Genomic DNA, 20723 nt, shown 5'->3' on the forward strand with positions numbered 1-20723 from the left:
TAAATTTTGTAATTGGATTTAAAAGAGTAAAACGTGCAGACCTGGTTTACACATTACCTTCACCGCTCTGGCAATGGGAGATGCTCTCATCGGGTCCAGATCAGATTATTTTATTATGCCAACATGAATATTGGGAGCGCACACGTAATCTGAAGTCAGCAGGTTCATACTCTACTATCTCATTAAATTTTCAGGCAAAAGCTGCAAAAATTAATTGGAGGCGTGTAATAGTTTAGAATGTGAGCCGGCTTATGGTAATATAAATTATATGAAGAGAAGACAGTTTTATATACTGAGAGAGGGGAAAACTGGTTTACTTTAATGAGAAGAGATAGAATTGTAGAGCTATTTTTTCATTACCGATGCACTCTAAAGTGTTTGGACTTAGTTGATGAATAGAGTTAATTCGCTACTCCACTTCCAATAATTCATGTTGCACAGTTTAATGACTTCTAGATAAAAACAGGATTGAAATGTTAATTTCTCTGAAGAAATTGGGGCACTCTTGTATATCAGACTCCCCCCGTTAAACCGCTAGTTAATTTCACTAAACAAACCTGGAGATGGTTCTTGCTAGCCAGACTTGGTTTTTCCAAGCTCAGGGACTGAGTTTGCTTTCTTCTTCTTTTTAAATACTTAAACATGTTCATGATCCTCTGTCTTAGGAGAGGGGATTCATCAGGAGAGTGGGGTGTAGGGAACTCGCCCTCTGGGCCTCACCTGCAATCTCGAGGCTGCGAGCTTTTGTCTCTTACTGTGCTGTGGTGGGCCATGGGTTTGGGCTTGTAGATCTGTTGTCCCCGTTGCTGAGCTGGGACTAGGACACTATCGGTCAGTGTTCAATTCCAGAGGCTTCAGTCTCAATTCATGCTAGGATTTTATCGCCGGGACTGTGTTTTATTTAGCAATTTTGGTTTTTTGCCACTTTATTATGACACACAGGGCTTTCCCCCATAGGACAGCTGTGACACTGAGTTCAGAGTCCTTTCTTGTCCTACTTTCAGAGAAAGGAAAAGAAGGAAGCATTAACTCTGGCGGCAGAGTGCTAAGCTGGTGGGGTGCTGGGGGTATTCCCTAGTTGAGTTGTGGTGGTAAATGTGATCCCATTGCCTAAACCATGTATGTGTTTTCTGTTGTTTGTGGTAGGTACTTACCCAGCACGTGTGAGGCCCTGGGTTTGATCCCCAGCACTGAAACAGACCAATAAGAGCAGGGAAAGAAATTGAACCCAGCCCCCTGTTCTCGGGGCTTCCTAGAAGGACGGTGTCCTAGAAGACCTGGCCAGACTTCCTGGCGGATGCAAGGCTCTCAAGCCCCTGGTCAATGGCCGCTGGGCCCAGATGAGGCATTGTTACTCCTGATTGGGGTCATGGGCAGCCTGATCCTGGAGCCTCCCTGTGGTAGATGGGGGAGGAATCTATTTCCTATGGAATCTGTCCTGTCTGTAGAGCTCAGCACCTGCTCCTCCTTGTTAGCAGGCCCTGTGTCTGTGTGCACCTGAATACACCTGTTCCTCAAAGCCGGGACATGATAGAACACTGCGGGAATGGCAGAAAGCACCATATCCCTGGGGCTTTTGGTGGTGGTAGTATACCCCTGTCCCAGTGAAGATGGGTGGGATTACACAAACCCACCTCATCTTCGTGGGAAGAAGAGCCCCTGGCCAACGGCTCCCTTGCTGTCCCTCCCCACTGCAGAGTGCAATTTAAACCATCTCCAGCCATTGCCTGGTGTCCCGGGGTGGGAGCTGTCCCCTGCCTGAGAACCACTGGCGCCAGGGGTGGATGTGTGAGTCTCCTGCAACCCTGACCATCGGCTTGAACTGCCTGGAAGTCCATTCTCCATGTTGGAGTCTACTCAGTGCCCATGGAAATGGCCTCAAACCCCCATTGGGGCCTGTCACCCTTGCACCACAGCCGGCTGCCTCCTGGCTTTGCTAGCATGTTTCCTTTTTTATCTGTTTCTCGGTCCTGGGGATGGAACCCAAGGTGCTCTACCAATGGGCTACACCAGTTTATTTGGATGTTGAGGTGGGACTTTGCCTAGGCTGGCTTTGAACTGGTGACCCTGCCTTGGCCTCCCACATCACTGGGATCACAGGCGAGTGCCACTGCACTTTTGTCCCCTTTCCAACCCTCCTGTGCAGGAGCAGGCCTGGTGGAGGGATCCTCCTGTGAGACAGGGGCGCCCTGCCCCGAAACAGTTGCTAGCTCCTGGTGCTTTGCTGCTTATTCTCCCGCCAGTGCGTTTGACAGATTTGACACCTTGACATGGTGACATGTTGGGGTGGGTTCACCGCTCATGTGCCATTGCCACTCACCATCTGAAGTTGGGACAATGCATCCCAGAGTCTCATTAATACCTGGCAAAATTTCGCCAGCCTTCCCCTGTTCCTCTAACTAACTTTTAATTGAAACCGTTTAGTTACCCCTCCTGCTGCTAGGAATCTGGGGACAATTAGGAAAGTCCCATCTGTCCTTTGAACCACATCATATTGCTTTTTTCCTCTCCGTCTTGGGGAGATGACGTCCTGCGCGTCTCCTTGCTCCCCACTGGATGGTTTTATCTCGCTGGAATGAGTTATGGCAACTCTTTAATTCAATTATTTTCTCCAGAGCAGGCTTTGAGATGATTTAGCTGGATCAAATGCCTGGCTCTCCCATGCAGAGCAGGGACTCCCAAGGAGGCTGGAGCTGGATTGTCAAGGTTTCACCCGCAGCCCTGTTGAGGCCTCCGGTGCTGCCCTGCCCCCACTTGGCACAGGCCCCAAGTCACTGTTCCAAATCATAGATTGGAAATGGCAGATGCCATGGGCTTTGCCAGTCTTTCCCCAAGGCAAGGAATTATCTGTCCAGTGATATTAGGTCAGTGAATTCCCACCCAGCTGCGTCTGAAAGAAGGAAGGGGGCGGGGCAGCTTGGGTGACCAGCAAGCCCATCTATAATACATCCACATGCGGGGAACAGTCTGCTCTCCTGTTTAGGTATTTGGCTTTGTTCAGGACGTGTGATGTACAAGCATCTTAACCACTGTGCCTTCTAATGTGGAAACTACCCCAAACAGGGCCCACCAAGTTGGTTTTGTCATACACAGAGGTGGTGAGCATGTTCTTGGGGGCAGCCAACAGGACTGGAAAGGATGCTTGATCATTGTAATTCTTCATGAGAATTCTCTTTTCCTATGCGCCCCAGGGATGTCCCCATCCCAAGCTGCAGGGCACAGTGAAGTGTTCCAAATTGAAGGGTGTTTTTTAAGTGTGGTGCTGAAGATCAAACCCAGCACCTCACACATGCCAGGCAAGGGCTCTGCCACTGAGCCACAGCCACAGCCTTTGAAGGATGTACTGAAGCCGGTATCAGAGATTAACAGGTCCTTGCTGAGAAGAGAAGGCACGGGACAGGAGGGACCTGACCAGGAGGCAGGCCTTTGGCAGCTGCAGGTGAAGGGCTGAGACACTGAGGCAGGAAGGAGAGGGTAAGCTGGGGGTTGGGAGCTGCAGGGAGAGCACTGTGCTGTCTGGTGGGCAGGTCCCAGGGTGAGCTGTGAGCTGCCATTAAACTCAAAGAGCATGTGCTGCCCCCTCCCTGCGGTGGGGGAGAGGCCGACACCAGCCCTGCCACCCCGGGTGTTCCTGTGGCTGGTGCCGTGCCCTGTGGGAGCATGTTGCTGTGTCACTAATGCATAAACATGAAGGTGGGAGTTTTCAAGTATCCTGGCTCCTAAACAGAGCCAGCTCCTCACACTGGCACTTGATGGAGGAAGCTGTCCCATCGAATTCAGGCTCATCTGGACATGGGACACTTGCGTCAGGGTGACGTGGCCACCTTTGCTCTATGGCTGCACTGGCTTTCTACTAGTTAGAACTACCCCTAGTGAGAAGGGACTGCTCTCTGTGTGTGTGTGTGTGTGTGTGTCTGTCTGTCTGTCTGTCTGTCTGTCTGTCTCAGTTCAGGTCTGCCCCCAAGTGCTTGCTGGTAGGCAGGATGAAGGTTAGATAGGGTGCTAGGACTGATCAGAAACTTTCAAACTGACCTGGAAACCAAGGTCACCTTTCCAGGAAAGTCCAGCATATGCCCTTTGACCTAATGATCTTCCTCCCTAATTGCTTTAAAAAAAAAAAAAAAAAACTTTAATAGACCAAGATTTTTGATGCAGTGTTACTTAATGACAGAGGCCTCCAGCATCCAACAGTGGGGGAAAAGAGCTAATTCTTTCTCAAATGATGCTTTCACAGTATGAAATAGCATAAGTAGAACAATTGTCTTAAAGAGAAAAGATTCAGTGTTGAAGGTACATTTGTGAAAAGAACCATAAAAGTCATTAAGGGGACATCTGTGATGAATAGTGTATGATGATTATCTTGACATGGTAGAATTGGTGGGTGATTTTTTTTTTTTTTTATCCCTCTCCCCCTTCTCAAATGTTGTGTGATGGAAGTATGTTGTTTTTTAACTGGGGGGGGGGGGATTGCTGCCCACCCCAGAACTTGAAGAAGGAAGTGGTATCATGTAAGATTTCCAAAGGCAGAGTGGGCAGCCTGCCCTCCCCAGTCCTCTGGGTACTCTGTGCCCTTTCTTCCTGCCTTTCCTGGAAGATAGAAGTGCCTCTGAATGTAAAAATGGTTTTCCGTGTTGGTTTGGCAAAAACTCCTGCTCCCTGCGAGCCCGTTTGGCACAGTGGTTTGTGCTCAGATGCTGTGCAGATAGGTAGGCCACCCACCGCTTCTCTCTCCCCCTTTCACCTTTGCGCACGGGCTCATGCCCACACCCATGAGCTCACAGAAGGGCAATCTGGGCTTGCTGTGGTCTGGGTTTATGTAAAGTCCCATCCTGGTTTTTCAGTTGTCTTTTTTGGCAGGACAGTGGACGCCAGCACCCACCTGCATGGAATCAAATTCTGTCTGCCATTTGGAAGCTGCGTGACATTTCTCCATGACTGTAAAGATGATAACACTGTCTCATTGGCTTGTAAAGAATGAGTTAATGTGCTGTGCAGTGGGGCAGTACCTACGTTGTACCTAGTACCCACATTGCCAACCCACTGGTAATTAGTGTGGTGGTGACTATCCTCATACACTGTTACTGTCTTCCCCTGAGAAATAACATGTAAAGATATAATTCTTTCCACATGCCTAGCCCAAATGCTTTGCCCTGAACTGTCTTTGATAACAGCCTTAACTATCCCTCTCACAATTCTCTTTTTGAAGGAAAGTCCCTTTGGCTGTGCTTCCTGCCTGCCCATCCCTGCCCACTTGGGGAGGTGGTATCTACAGCCCTTTGGGTTGGATTGTGATCAGCTGTCAAGGTTGACGGCATTGGAGCCGTCCCTTGGGTGGCTCATTCCTGAGGCTGCTTTGCCCCTGGGAGTCCCACCAGCAGAACCTAAAGCTGTAGCCCAGCCCAAGAGGAAGTGTCCAGGCAGGAGTGTTTCCAGGGAGGATGGGTGACTTAAGGGGCGGGCCTGGTGAGCATGGAGCCAGCAGAGGACAAGAGGATCATCCTCTTGCCATTGGTCCCAGTCATGGGTTTGCCGAGCAGCTAGACCCTAAGTAGTGGTGTCTTCCGTGGAACAGACATGGATTTAGCCTGCTGTACGTCAGGGAGCGCAGGGACTCTGAGGGCGTGTGGGCTGTTCTGGAGGTTTTGTCTCTTGAGCAGTGCTGGCTCTGGGTACCCCTCCGAGCTGGGCCTGGAGCACAGGGTCTTCCATGGCCTGCTTGACATACTTGGGGTGCAAGTGAAGCTCTGGGTTGACAGTCGTCATTTTAGTAGCCCTGGGTTAACTGTCCTCTGTCTCCATGGGCTAGAGCCTTACTTCCAAAGTGTAGCCCTCAGTAGAGCCGGTCAACCGTGCAGGATAATTTCCCTGATTCTCTCGGGCATTTTTGTTCTGATTTGAAGTTTTCCTGTGAACCTCTGATAGTTTGGAAATCTCCAGATGTTTAAAAACAAATTCCCATCAGTAGTGCTTGTTTTCCTTTTCAATCCTCTTGTGAAAAAGCGATTTTTATTCTCATCTAAAACGTGTTGTCAAGAGCACATGTGTTAAAGTAAAAGGAGTGTTTGGCGGCACATGATCAGACACAGGAAGGCTCTGTGTCAGTCTCCGTGTGCTTTGAAGCTGGTGCATTCCTCTGGAAGCTCCAGGAGATGGGAGAATACAGCTTCCGCGTCTCCGCCACTGACTCTGTCTGAGCAGCACTGCAGCCCGAGGCCCAGCAGGATCGGCCAGGCAGGTGAAAGGGTGGCTTTGATGCTTCCCCACTTGGCTTCTGAGGATCGGACTCTGGGGGAGGGTGGGCAGGGCTCAGGCTGGCATTTCCCTCCCTCCCAATTGGGCCTCCCCGTGGCGCACGTTTGTTGGCTTCCGCAGCAGCAGGCGGTGGAGATCATGGAGGTGGCCTTGTCCCCTTTGTGTTTTTAAGTAACTCCGTGTTGTGAGGCCTTGGGCAGGGCTGCCAGCTCCTAGCAGCTGGAAACACGAAGTAATTTCCAGGAGGTGGTGTTGACTCATCCCATACAGCTCAGAGGCCAGTCCGTGGGGTGACTCGGAGCCCCCAAGTGCTGAGCAGTAGACTGCACACTGCAGCACCATCTGTGTCTGGCCATCTTTGCACGGTGACAGCCAGAATCAAAGGCCAACCTAAGTTGCCACCTCATGTGGGGCACTCCCGCTGTGCGCTGGCATTCCTGAGTTCTTCTTCCTGCGCTGTGGCCACTGTCCTGCCCAGCACAGGCCCTGCCCCTCACCAACTCCCTTTCCCCTTTCTCTTGGTTCTTCTGTTCCTGCTGACTGCCGACCCGGCTGCACCAGTCACAGGGCAGGTGCTGGTTGCACTTCTCTTGATGGGTTTCAAGGACTGGATTTCTGTTCCACTCCTGCAATTCTTTTTTTTTTTCTTTTTTTCTTTTTTCTTTTTTTTTTAAGAGAGAGAGAATTTTAATATTTATTTTTTAGTTTTCAGCGGACACAACATCTTTGTATGTGGTGCTGAGGATCGAACCCGGGTCGCACGCATGCCAGGCGAGCGCACTGCTGCTTGAGCCACATCCCCAGCCCTCATGCAACTCTTGGTGGCTCCAGGAGCCAAGGTATCTTGGGCCCAGGAAATTCCTGGATGTGTCCTCAGAGGCCAGAATGCGGGTCAGGTTCCAGGGCCAGGCATCAACAGCACCTGGAACCCTGAAGCACTCCCTGGAGGAAGTAGAATGGAGGGTGGGGATGGCATCTCCGGGACCTGTGGACTTTGAGCCCAGAGAAGAAAACACCTGTCCTCAGTGTTGTCCTGTGAAGAAGGCAGGGCTGAGCAGGGCTGGGAGATGAGGAGGTGCATTTCATTTAAATCTGAAGAATTCTGAGCACATGCAAGTTGTCCACCATCGAGGTGGACCATCTGGGTGCTGCTGAATTGCATGGCAGGCCACCCGGCCTCGCCTGAGGGGTCTGCATGTTGAGCAGTCTGCATTGAAGTATGAAGATCTCGTGTATTCAGGCACACTCTAGTTGCCTGGCACATTCCTAAATGGGGGCTCTCACTTGTTAAGTAGAAAATGAGTTTCAGAGAGGCTGAGACCTGTGGGTGGGGTGTGTCCACTGGAATGAGAAGGCTCCTGATGCCGAGGCAAGCAGCTGTGGGCCTAGTAGGACACCCTGTCACTGTGGGTGTCCTATCGCCATGGGGTATCATCTTACACCTGCGCCGAGGAGCCTGGTGACCACTGGCCCTCACAGGTGCTTCCATTCTTACTCAGTACTTGCCCAGACTTATCTCTGCAGGGCTGAGGAATGGGGGCTGCCTGTTGCTGTCCATAGACTTTCATTCAGAAACTGTGTCTGCATGCTAGGGATGTCCAGACTCGGCAGACGGCAGTAGACCAGCTCTCACTGAGCCATGTCCTAGAGGTCGGGCATCGCCCTGCAGGGGGCTTTCTGTGAGCTGGCCTTACCTCTCCAGTGGAAGATCCATTGTCTTTATCTGCTAGAAAGACCTACCATATACCATTGGCTGATAAAGGCCAGGACTTGATTTCCTCACTGTTCTCTAAGCCAGAAAGTTCAAGATAAGTAAGCCAGCAGATCTGGTGGCTGGTGAAGATCCCCTTTCTGGTTCATAGATAGTACTTTCTTGGTGTAGTGCAGATGGATGGTGGAGGGGCAGAGGAGCTCCCAGGGACTCTCCTATAATGACTCATCCCATCCTGAGTTTGCCTTTATCCCCTAGTTGATGCCCTGAAGCCCACCTCCTACTATCAGGATATCAGTAGAAATCCGAAGGGACCCAAACATTCAGACCAGGACATCAAGTCTTAGATTTGGTGTGAGCGTTGGCAGCAGGCCTCTGGAGGACACAGATTGGAAGAGCAGGAGGCAGCCAGCTGCAGGAGGGTTTGGGGATGGAGCCTCTGGGCAGAGGTGGGCGTGTCTGCAGAGCTCCCAGGCAGGGAGCAGCAGCCTGGGGCTGGGGCCCTTCAGGGGTGGGGGAAATACAGGAGGCCAGGGGCAGGTCAGCTGGCATTCAGAATCCCGACCTCACCCACCAAGTCATCCCCACCCCCACAGGATTGCAAGGGCTGTGTGATTTCGTCAGACACCTCCCAGCCCTGGTGTGCCTGGAAGTGATGTAGGAAAGGGTAAAAATATACACTCAGGAGATCACCACCATGGCGGAGCTGGTGGGTGGCTGGCGGGAAATGGGACTAGGTGGCACCCTGGAGTGGCGTCACCCAGGTCAGGCCAGAGTGCCAGGGCTCCCTGAGTACTTGCTGAGGGAGACTCTTTGCCCTGATCTCAGAAGTAAAACTACCAGCTCTGCCTGGAGTCGGAGACGGAAACCGTCTCTGGTTAATGGGATCTTTACAGCAGCTAAATCCTCTGCTAAACGCTTTATGTAACGGCGGCACCCGGGGTAGCTCTCCTCGCCATATGGCCGTGTAGCTTTCTTTCATTGTCATTAAAGAGAGTCAGACGTGTGCATGGGAAGGAGACGGAATCCTGCCTCATGACTGTCTTCACCGTCTTTCCTCCGCTGATTAAACTGCCGTCAGGGCAGCACGGGAGTCTTGGAGGAGGGCATCTTCTCTGATATAATTATGCTGTTAGTGAAGATGTTGGCGGCTTTTCCCTACTTTTCCCTGTAGCCACTAAAATAAAACTCTTGATCTCAGGACTCAGCAGCTGTTTGCAATCTGTCTCTCTTCCTGCTGATGGACTGTTGTCTCAGCTCGGCAATGGGTGGCGACGGGAGGGATGAAGGTGATTTTGGCCACCGTGCCCTTGGTCATGGCCAACACCCCGGCTGCTGGAGCAGCTCCAGTTTGGGTCATCTTTGGGTTGTGCCCAGTGCACTGTTGCTAAGGAGAGGGCTTTGTTTGCATGGAGCCTGGGGACTGTTCAAGGGAAGTACACTTGGGCAAAGGTTCGATAATGGGGTGAAGCCAGAACTCATGGCCGGGTGTCAAAACGGGCGGTAACAGGTGGCGAGTTCTTCATCCCCGGGGGCCAGATTGGGCGATCTAAAGGGGCCTTGGTGGGAAAGAGCACCAGTGGGTAGGTTACTGTTGCTTCCTGGGTGGGGTCCAGATCTGGTTTGTGGACGCTGCACTCGCCCTTCTGCGGGAACAAAGGCTGGGCAGGAAGAGAGAGGTTGCTTCTGAGAACCCCTCTGGCCCAAGAAGTTGTGGTTTTGATGGAGGTAGCTCCCAGTGTCCCTTTCCCAGAAAGGAGGGCTGGGGTACCCTGCTACTGGACATAGGGCCTCCACCTAGCAGATAGCCCCTCCCAGATTGGCAAGAGCAGCCTGCAGAGCGCCTCCCTCTGAGTCAGACTTACTCATCAGTCACCTTTCCATGTGGCTGCCGAGGGCCTGAAATAGAAGGATGACTGGGCCAAGCTCCCCTGCGGCTCCTGCCCTGTGTTACTGAGGTACCCTGCAGTGGTGGCCTTGGAGCTGTGGGCTGGTACATGTTCACAGCCTGTGGAGAAGAAATGCATTTAGAAGCAGCAGCAAGTGGGTCCCGGGTCCTGGGTCCTGTTCAGGCAGCTTGGATTATCTTCCAGCCTAGCTGTGGGTGGTTAGGTTCCTAGTCTCTAAATGTGGCATTGTTTTCCTCTTTTGCAGACAAGGAAACCATGTTGCAGGTTGCGTCCTTACCCAAGTCCCCGGATCAGGGAGCTTATGTCCATATGGTTGGTGGTCTGGTCACTGTGCATCCTTGACATGCCCAGTGCTGGGCATGCGGCTCCCTGACCTGGGGGTTTTCCTGTGGAGCCTGGGGGATGGACCCCGAGTGTTCTCGGGAGTTGCTTGTTGCTTGCATTCAGAAGTAAAATCCAAAGACCTTTTTCCAAGCAATTGGCTTTGGAAAGTGTGTAGAGGACGTGGGCAGGCTCTGGTGGTCTTATGTTCGATTTCCATGTCAGACGTACACTTGGAACCTTAAGATAAATATTAACCTGGTTGTATTAAGTCCAGCAGGTGTTCAGCACTAACCAGTGGGATGCATTGATGAGCTGGGGGTCCATACCCTGCTGGCCCTCCTAACAGTCTGGGGACACTGGCAAGAGGGGTCCTCGGGCTGGCTTGGAGAAAGGGGATTCCTAACTCTCTCGGTGCACTCTGGGAAGCACCTGGAGCTGTGGCTTTGGAGCTGAATTTTCGAAGTAGATGGTAATACCAAAGGCCCTTGGTCACGTGTCCATGGACGACTGATCACAGTAGAGTGATCATGGTTAACAGCCTGCCTGCCCATGCTCTGGTGTGCCCACCACAGGCTAGTCACTGGGGACCGCCAAAATTAGCTAAAAATAAATGTTACCTGAGGCTAGAGGCATGTTAAATTTTTATAAGGATTGATTAGAATGGAAAGTCGGGGTTAATTAACAGAAGAACAAGGTTTCAGGGGGAACCTACTGAAAGTTCCCTGTCTTTTCCAGAGGGGTGAATCTAAACAGGACGTCAGTGAGCTGTCATGAACATGAGTTTGGGAGCCATGTGGTCATTCAGGCCTGTAACATGTGCTGGCCAGGGAGGAGGGCAGTTGACCAGGCTTCAGCCATCCTGAGCCACCTGGGGGACGGATTAAGCCTTGCCCAGTGTCTCTCCTTACTGGCCAGCTGTTCTGATCACATGGCTATGGTGGCCTGTCTGTTCTCCGCTGTAAGGCTGATGTTTTCCTCTTTCTCTTTGTAATTAACAAGCCTGGGGATGGAGCCCTGTGATCTTCACCCTCCCTCTGTTGAGCCTGATGATTGGTAGTGTGATCTGCTGGCGCCTTTGCTAAGCCGTTGGCATTCATCGTGATCCCTGCTTCCGAGCGTGCTTATCCACAGCTCCGGCTTCCTCCTTCATCCCATTGTCATAGCCGGTCCTGCCATGGTTTATCTTGAAGCTCACTCGGGTTGCTTCTGAACTGGCCAGTCGGGCCCTTTGAGTGGGCCACATTTTCATGTGTCTTTTTATCTTGTCTTTGACTTTTCTCTTCCCCAGAAACTGAGGAGGTGTGGCTGTTGTCCACCCTGCACAGGTCTTGGGTGTCTGGTCGTGGGATGCGGGAGGCAGTGGCCAGGGCTCCTCACTGGTGGGTGCAACATGTTCGGGGTTATGTGCTGTGAACCTGGGAGCGTCCTGCACCAGGACCACGGCTTCTCAGGCCTGGGGCCCTCCCTCTGTCGACCTTCAGGGCACAGTGTGAGGCCCCGTCTGGCCCTTCCAGATGGGCCGTGGCTAAGGTTCCCTTATTCAGTAATAATTTATGACTTCAGCTGCTGTGGGTATGGATGGATCTCTTTTGCCCCCGTTTTTTTTTTTTTTTTTTCTTTTTACTTTTCTTGTGTGCATCTGGGGACCTTGTGACATCAGGGCATGAGTTCCCTTTAGGAAAGACCCAGAGGAGATCATGTTTCTATCGATGACATTCAAGATGGTACAGATGTCGGCTCCTCATGATGTGGGGAAGATGTTCTCAGGGCAACAGTGGTCAGTCCTCATCATTGCAGAATAGCAAGAGGACAGGGACTGGACTTGGGAGGAAGGTGACAATCTCTCCCACCCTTCCACCTTCCCTGGGCCAGGTAGTCCAGTGGGTGCTCTATGCTTGGTAAGAGTTACAGATGACAAAAGTAGACTCTTGGCTGGGGTGCAGATATGTTTATTTGCTCTGTAATCCAGGGACACAGGGCATATTTCTCTTTATAAGTTTTGACTTCTGTTCCCTTAAGTAGAGTTATATGGAAACCTGATTTATCTGCTCCAAAAAATATGGGCCCCTTAGTGAAGTTAAGCAGAGTATAAAATGCCTTCATGGTAGTTAAATTTACACTCTGTTAAAATGATTTGTGCGCTTTGCAGTAAGCTGTGATATTAATGCATAAATATAGAGCAGAGTTAACTTGGAGGAAGATTTTATTTGACAGGATCGCTGCAAATGCTCAGGTGCGGTATTGGAACCGTTTAGCATGGTTACCAGTAATGGAGGGAGTGTGGCTTGGCTTTCAAATTCTTCAAAATCAAAAGGGGAGGCTGGTAGTAAGGCCCACTGCACGGAGTGCTTGGGGAGACAGCCTGTTGGTCTCCCTGTTCCAACTGCAAAACGCCTTGTCAAGACGCTCAACATTGAAGTAGCCACTTTCTAATTTTGGAACCCATTCTATTCAAATTAGCAACCATGACAAATATTTTGGTCTCCTTTTGTCAATGAGAATACATTTTGCTCTGGGAGTAGGCCATTTAGTCCGTATTGGGACATTTCAAGACAGTTAATAATTAATGGCACTCTGGTGCATGATCCACCCTGGTGTTTACAGCCAAGGCACTTGATTTAATTTTCTATATATAACAGCCTGTTTCAAAATGATCTTTTCTCGTTTCTTCATATCTTATTGAAATGGATCCACTGTTTGTATATCTCAGTCCTTGTAAAGAGAACCCCAGGGCACGGCATCCCTAGGACCACGGGGCTGGGGTTTAAGTCTGGAGGGATGTCGTCCAGGATTCCCCCTCCACACTTCCCTGGGGCTGCTGGTGAGTGTGGGCAGCCTCCGCTTCAGCGGCTGTGGACGGTTCTGCCTCCCAAGTCATCTGCTCACTGTGCGACAGCAAGCCAGGGCCCTGCCCAGAGCGGGTGATGTGTTTGTTGCTGGCTCCCAGAAGGTCCCTGTGGAGGCTGGAGAATCCTCAGCTCATCAAGGTCTAGAGCCTGGGCTGCTTTTCCCATGTTTTGGGTTGATGGAGCACTCTGTGCATGATCAGGAACAAGAAGACAGAGCAGGAGAAAGGAGCTCTATCACTGGGGTAAGGGTCAGCTGAAAACTTGGGAGTCAACTGCCCCAAAGGTGGACGGACCCCCTGCAGGCACGACCTCAAGTTGTCCCTTGCCTGGGCAGTTGTTCTCACAGCTGGACCTGCTGTGACCTCCCAGCAGGTGGGAGCAGCACTTTGGCTAGGAACTTGGAACACTGTTCTGAGACTGGCCAGCACACGTTGAGAACAGCTGTGGCAGTCTAAGAGTCTTGGTGGCTATAGGGCAGGTAGTTCTGAGTGACGCAGTGACGTTGAGGATGGGGTAGGTTGGGCTCGGCTGAATACGTGTACAATAACTGACACTAAGACCGTGTAGCTAGAGGACTACAGACAAAACGGTCTTGGTAATATTTGGGACCTCTTGTCTCCTAGAAAATAAATCCTGAAGTCTCCTGGATTGTTGATTTGGGTACCCAAGCCCGTGGCCTTCCATGAGGAGGGTTCTGCTTGGGATCTTGGAGAAACTGGAGTGACAAGATTGGTTTTCTTATGTGGGTTGGGGACACATATGGCCTCAGAGTGGCCACCCCTGCCCTTTGATCACCCGTCTAGGGATGTGACCTTGAACCCAAGGTCAGACTTGGCTCTTGAAGCCATAATCCAAGATAACTGTGATACCAAGTGCTAGGCTTGCAGGACAGATTCCAGCTGGTGGCCCCGTTAGGACACATGGAGGTGAGTTCAGGTGAAACGGTGAAGGGCCATGGGCAGTGTGGAATACTGCGGGCTGGGCCTCTGCCACGTCGCCCCCATAGCTCCTCATCGTGATGTCACCAGCCAACCTGGGTTTCCAGTTTTCTGGTCACGTTCCTCTTTGTCTGTCACAGAGCCCATTTGGTGGAAGTCCCAAGCATTTCTAGAAGGTGCTATTGGATCCAGCTTAAATCTTTGTTCCCTTCAGAAAATTAAACACACCCATCAGTGTTGGCTGCCAGGGCAGGTGAAGGCGATGGGCCAAGCTGCCATCTGAGCCCAGGGAGCTTGGAGCTGGTCCTTGGCCCTTCCCCTGAGCCCGGGGCCCTTGGAGCTGGCCCTTCCTCCCTGTCTCCAGGTCTATCCATCATGCTAAGAATACAGACAGGGAACCACCACCCCCGCACCGTCCTCACGCCACGCAGGTGCCTCCCTGTCCTCACAGAGACTTCCGCCCGGGCTGTCCTCACTAACTCATGCTGGGAACGCAGGGAATGTGATTGCACCCTGCATCTCATTGCCCACGCCTCCAACGTGGCTCCCCTTTCTGTGCATACACTTACATAGTTCCGCACAATCGCCAGCCTGTTTCCCACTACAATAGCTGTGTTTTGGTGGCAGCGGTGCCTGACACACATTTTATTTTTATTTAACTTACCCTTCGGGGTGAGTTCCTCTGTGTAAGGGCTTCGTGCCAAGTGAGAGCCGCGGTCTTTTTTTCCTCTCTAGAATGAGGCATGAGGTGCTGGACATGGGGCAGAGGCCTTGCCTCCCCACCCTCCTCTGCCACAGCCAGTCCACTACAGGAAGTGAGCGTTTAGATGACATCACTCGGGTTATTTGTTGTTGTAATTAATGTGTCAGCAGGAAGTAGCGAGGCAAGTGATTCTTGGCAGAAAGGACAATTTGAAGGGGGAGGAAGAAAAGAGGTTCAGGAGGACGGAGCGTTCTGGACATTCAGACTCTTAAGGGAGATATCCGGAGGCCATGGATGGTCCCTGAGAAGTAAGCTACCTCTGGCCAGCATGGATACGAAACCTTTAACCCCTGCTACAACTCAGTTGCTGCCTGGGCTTTGCAAGGTCCGTTTGTGTCAAATGTGTGTGGTCCCAATGATGAAGGGCTTAATGCATCTATGACGGTGTAGCCTTACGGGCCCAATTTCCTCTCCTTGAGCCCTCTTCCCCACACCTTTGCATTGGGGATAAAGTTTCCAGTGCACACATTTTGGGAGGCAGGTTCAAACCCCTAGCACACTAAAACTGTAGAAACCTGTGACAGATTCTGGATACAGGTCTTGAGTTGGATATTTGTATTGAGATCTCTTCCTGCCGGGTATGGTGATAATAGCTGTGTGTCCCAGAGCTGAGACGGGAGGATGGTGAGTTCAAAGCCACCTCAGCAAAAGTGAGGCTGCTAAGCAACTCGGTGAGGCCCTGTCTCTAAATAAAATACAAACAAGGGCTGGGGATGTGGCTCAGTGGTCAAGCGCCACTGAGCTCAATCCCTCAATCCCTGGTACCAAAAATATATCTTTTCCTACTTTGCAATCACACTCTGTTGATGGAATCTTTTTGATGAGCAGAAGTTTTGTAAAGTCTCGTATTGAATATTGTATTTTTATGGACGTTTGTCATCGTTGCCAACCCAGGATTCCAAAGACTCTCTCCGGTGTCGTCTTTTAGCAGTTTGATGGTTTCTCCTTCCGTGCTGGTCAGCTTGTGCCTGGTGCTAAGTCCAGGTTCCTGCTCCTCTCCACTCTGCATGTGGCACCACTATCAGGTGCGTAGGCTCTTAGTTCTCCAGGTGGCACCATCATAGCTGCTGCTCCTGAGGCCCCTGTATTGACAGGTTGGGACAGGAGTCGGGCATCTAGCTGCTGTGTCGAGGCCTGCCCTGAGAAGGCCGCCATTTCTAGATGGACTGAGTAGGAGCAAGAAGAGGTGACAGCCCTGTCAACATCCCTCATGGCTGAGCACCTAAGGCTGATGGCTGTGGGTGATAGGGCTGGCTGGGTTGTCCTGTTGCAGGAGAGATTGACAAGTGGACTCTGTGCCTGAGGGCAGCCAGCCATTCCGGTTTGGGCAATACCAGGTGTGTGGCCCTGCCATCTCGCTTAAGAGACCTTTCTCTAGTTGAACCCGTAGCTGTGGGGAAGCAGGTGCCAGGGTAGTTGGAGGTAGTACCAAGCGTTCCTGGAAGAACAGGAGCCGAGAGCAGAGTCAATGTTGCACATTTCACAGTGTGGCCACTGGAGGACATCATTGCAGGCAAGGTTCCTGCCAGGATGTGTGCAGGAAACCCCAGTCACCCAAGTCGTTCCACTGGGTGGAAGCCGGGATGCCATAAAATGTAGTGTAGTGCACAGACGGCCCCCAGCAGAGTTATCCAGCCCCAATGTCGGCGGTGCCCAGGGTGGCACTTGGCATGGTGCTAGAATATCCTCGGCATCCGGCGGTGTCTGAGGGATTTGAGGATTAGGGTCCAGGAATTCCACCTCTGGGCTGCAGTGGGCAAGAACGGAGCCTCCTCTTGTGGAGGTGAGATGACATCACACAGCCTCCAGCCCAGCTCCAGACACTGGCCAGGGGCAGGATTCTGTCTTGGGTAACCACACAGCAGGAAGCCTCCGTGTTGGCCGTTACCTTCTAATGAATCTATATTCTTTTGTTTTAGTTATTGATGGACCTTTATTTTATTTATTTATATGTGGCGCTGAGAATGGACCCCAGTGCTTCACACATGTGAGGCAAGCGCTCTACCACTGAGCCCCAGCCCTGATGGGCCCATATTCTGAGAGAATCTTTTGGTTAAAACTTGACTGTCAGAGCCACAGTACTATGTGTACACCGCTTTATGAACCAAGGCACTTGATTTGCTACGTCCTAATTGATTTCTAGTTCATTAATATGTCCATTTTTATATTTAAAAACAGTTCAAAATTGTGTGGGTCCACTGGAATCATCAAGTATTTTTGAGCCTCTGAATATACATAACCAACACTAAAATTAAGTGGATGGGGGCTATGTAAGAATTTAGCGCAGTGGCCCCTGCAATCGAGGCGGAGGAAGGCATCTTAGAGTGATTTATCTGGCTCCGTTCGCGTCTGAAGACTGGGATGAGCCCATGTGGCTCCGCCACGGCTCTGTTCCTTCCCTGACACTGTGTTCTTGGGCTCTGGAGGTGGAATCTCAGCTGTTTGCCATTCTGTCATCTCTCTATTTATTGCATCCAACAGTCTAAGTAATGACTTAAATAATGATTGCCAGAACTGTAATCAGCCGTTTTGTTAATGATTTGGGGCCTTGTAAAATGATTAGTCCTGAAGCACATATCCAGGGGAACACACCGAATCTCCAAGAGCAGCTGGTTTTTTTGCACCTCAGCTTTCGGGCCCTGCCCAGCCTGTGCCCGTACCTGTGCTGTGTGTATCGCCAGGGTCGGCGCCTCCATTTGGTAGCCCCCAGTGAATGGCATTGAGTTCCCTGCCCAGCAGCCACGAGGGACCCCAGGAACTGGCATCTGTCCTTCTCCCCGGTTGCCTTTCCTTGCAGGATAAATCTGGGCTAGAGGTGGGTTCTGTTCTGGCCCTTCTGTGTCTGGTCAGGGAACCCCCTGGCCAGGCCGCAGGGTTGAAGTCACGCGTCTGCCCAGGGCCCAGGCAGGCCCCCTCCAGCTTGGAGGAGGAGGTGGAGTCTTCCTGACCTTTGGTCTCCTGCCACACACCCCGCCTGCTGCGTGTGTGCAGCTGGCTGTTCTGGCCTGTCCTCCTCTGTGAAAATGGCCAGATTCCGCTTCCTGTCCTTGCACTGTTTTTGAACCTGTAGCACTTGGTGGCCATCTTTGCAAAGGTGTTGATCTGTTTGGGAAGTGCCAGGCTGCCGTGGGGTGCTTTTCTGGGTATCTGGGAAATTGATTTTGCTGATTCTTTTGTTATTGAAGGAAAAAATTATTGGGCCATTAACCGTGGCTTTAGAGATTTATCCTCTGTTGGCGGAGGTTTTTATTTTGCCATTATTTCCCTCAGTGGCCCTAGTGAGCCTGCTCTTGAAAATCATTTTCTGTCTGCGTGGCTGGCTGTCGTGGCCATTTGCTGTGTTTTAATTTGAGTCTTGTAGGTTTTCACTGCCATCTTTTTGGTCCTAGCTCACTTTGGGTTGGGTTCCCCTCACCTGGTTCCAACGGTTGGGATGTGAGTCATGTGGTGTTGAACTGATTTCCTGTTCTACTTGGGCTCAAGCTCACGACACACATGGCCGATTTGCTTGCGGGCTCTGCCCCTTCCTCGGCAGTCAGCTCACACGAATGTTGTGAGTTTTGTCTTCTGGTTTCTCTGTCCTGCCCCCTGTCCTTATGGGCCCCTCCTCCTATGCCCAGAGCTGTCTGTCATCTTCCACAGGCTCCTGTGTTTGACACCTCCCCTCAAATTTCCTTTCCACTTCTAGGATGCTGCCAGATGAGTGGGGCACCAAGGGCCGGGGCATTCTGGTCCTGCCTAGGACACAGATGCATCTGGATGTGGAGGGAATGCACAGTGGAGAGCTGAGCAAGTCTGCTCAGAAGTGGGGGAGGGGAGGGCTTCCTGCACACAGGGGCTCTCCTCTTGCCCTGAATGTTAACTGGAGGGGGCATAGGTAAGATTTTCTTTGATTAGAAGCATTTTAGCTGGATTTGGTATGCACACCTGTCATTCCAGCAGCTCAGGAGGCTGAGGCAGGAGGATTGCAAGTTCAAAGCCAGCCTCAGCAATTTAGCAAAGTCCTCAGCAACTTAGCAAGATACTGTCTCAAAATAAAAAAGGGCTGGGATGTGGCTCAGTGGTAAAGTGCCCCTAGTACCAAAAATAAAAATAATAATAATTTTAATATAACTTGTATTACAGTAATTTTAAATTTACAGGGAAAAAATTTAATAATTTTCATATACTGCCCACCTAGTGTTCCCTACTGACCTCTTAACATTGGTATGATGTGTTTGTTACAGCCAATAAAACAATGTTGAAATATTGTTATTAGCTGATGTTTATTACTCAGAGAGGCAAACTTCTGTATGATTTTTTTGTTTTGTTTTTTTATGGTGAGGAAAAGGAAATAATTTTACATCTTTGGTTTCTTTTCCACTTCCTCTGGGAATTTTTTAGTGAAGGGGGTGAATTCATAAAGTACTCTGTATGAAATGGGGGGGAGTCAGCCGAAGTGACGAGGTCCCGCCTTGGGGATTTAACATGAGAACTAAGGTTATGTAAGTGGAATCTTGGAGCAAGCCATGTTTTTTTGTTAAATTCAGCATTGGGGTATTTTATGGATTAGATCCATCCCCATTCTGACTTGGGGACTTAAAAGCTCAGGAAATGACCGTCCACTTTGTTTGCAGGGTCAGTGTTGTCATCCGAAGGGCCCGTGGCTGTTGTGGGTGGGCCAGGGGTTTGCGCAAGCAGGCCAGGGGACCTGGAGCCCTGTCCACAGGAAAGTCTGGAAGTGAGCAGCCCCGAGGCTGTCTAGGGGAGGATGGGGGCACCTGCTCCGCCCCAAGCCCTGCCCTGGCGCCATTCCTTCCTGTGCCTTATCTCTTTGCCTCCACTGGGACCTGGAGGATCAGAAATAAAGCTGCCTTGTGTGAGGTCACACCTCAATCCAGAGAGCCCAGGAGTCCACTGTGGAAGAAGATGGGCGTGGTGTGCCTGCTGAGGGGACCACCTGCTAGAAAAGCCCCCCCCCCCCAATGCAGTGAGCCCCTCACAAGGCCCTGCTGGCCCAGGAGCACCAGTGTCTGGGGCCACTGGTAAATCTAGTGCAGTCCTCCACCCCCACCCCCAAAGACCACACTGGAAAACCTGGGTCCCCTCCTTGTGGGGCAGGCTACAGTCCCGTGTGCAGTCCGCATGTTCCTCTGCTTCCCGGCCCCCTGAGACTGTAGCCTAACTTCTGGATGAGCCTTCTTGTTTTTATTGATCCCTAAACCTTAGGCTATCAGAATGGGACTGTGATGTTCTTTGCTTTCTAGGCTTTTATCACTTACTATTCTGACAAAAGGGGACTGGGAGTTGTACGTGCAAATGCTGTTTCCCTGTGGTTCACGCCACCAGAGAGTTAGGATTCCTTGGCAGAATGTCAGGCTGGAGAGTTGGGGCGTGGTCACTCTGTGGTGCTGGTCCTATGTCCAGCAGGGGTTCAGCGCACATCAGGTCAGAAGGGACATGTCTCCCACAGTCCAAGAAGGTCATTGGAGGAGAAAACTCTGGCTTCTCTGTGAAGCATCCCCTGGAGTTAGGGTCAGTGGTGCCCAGCCAGGTGGGGAAATCCACCTCTAACTCTCCTTCCTGCTGTTTCCTGGATTCCTATTGGGCACACCATGTGAGCTGAGGACCATCTGCCACAGGATTTAGTATGAATCCAGTGTTGCTTGGCACCAAAGGGCCCCTTTGAGGGAATGATAGGCCCCGTAAAGTGGGCAGGCAGGAGTCCCGCCAAGGAATTGGCCCTCTTAGAGTGCGCTGCACACACTCTCCTAGGCCTTGACCTTAACACTGGCCGTGCACTACACTTGGCTGTCCCAAGGTCAGCATGGTCACCTGAGGCCCCTGCTCAGGCGCTTTTTGTTGGGCCCTGTGTATGGAGTAGGCTTCCTTGAGCTGAAGGATCTTGAGGCATGGTGAGAAGTGATTGAAGTCTAGATTTTATTCAGTTACTTAATGTCCTTTTCCTGTCTCGGGATCCCAACCAGCACCCTGCAT

The 20723-nt window shown here is 51.2% G+C and overlaps 1 protein-coding gene and 1 long non-coding RNA gene across 5 annotated transcripts in view; one reads left to right on the forward strand and one right to left on the reverse strand.

Moving 5' to 3' along the window:
* Ctbp2 (C-terminal binding protein 2) overlaps positions 1 to 20723 on the forward strand; it is a 130572-nt gene that overhangs the window by 54818 nt on the left and 55031 nt on the right. The gene's annotated exons all lie outside the window — the stretch shown is intronic.
* LOC120885837 (uncharacterized) lies at positions 10822 to 17667 on the reverse strand. Its single transcript, XR_005728576.2, has 2 exons — positions 14649 to 17667; positions 10822 to 14192 (listed from the first exon to the last, which is right to left on the reverse strand). It is a non-coding gene; the product is annotated as an uncharacterized LOC120885837 (long non-coding RNA).

This window comes from Ictidomys tridecemlineatus, chromosome 1, assembly GCF_052094955.1.
Source record: "Ictidomys tridecemlineatus isolate mIctTri1 chromosome 1, mIctTri1.hap1, whole genome shotgun sequence".
NCBI lineage: Eukaryota > Metazoa > Chordata > Mammalia > Rodentia > Sciuridae > Ictidomys > Ictidomys tridecemlineatus.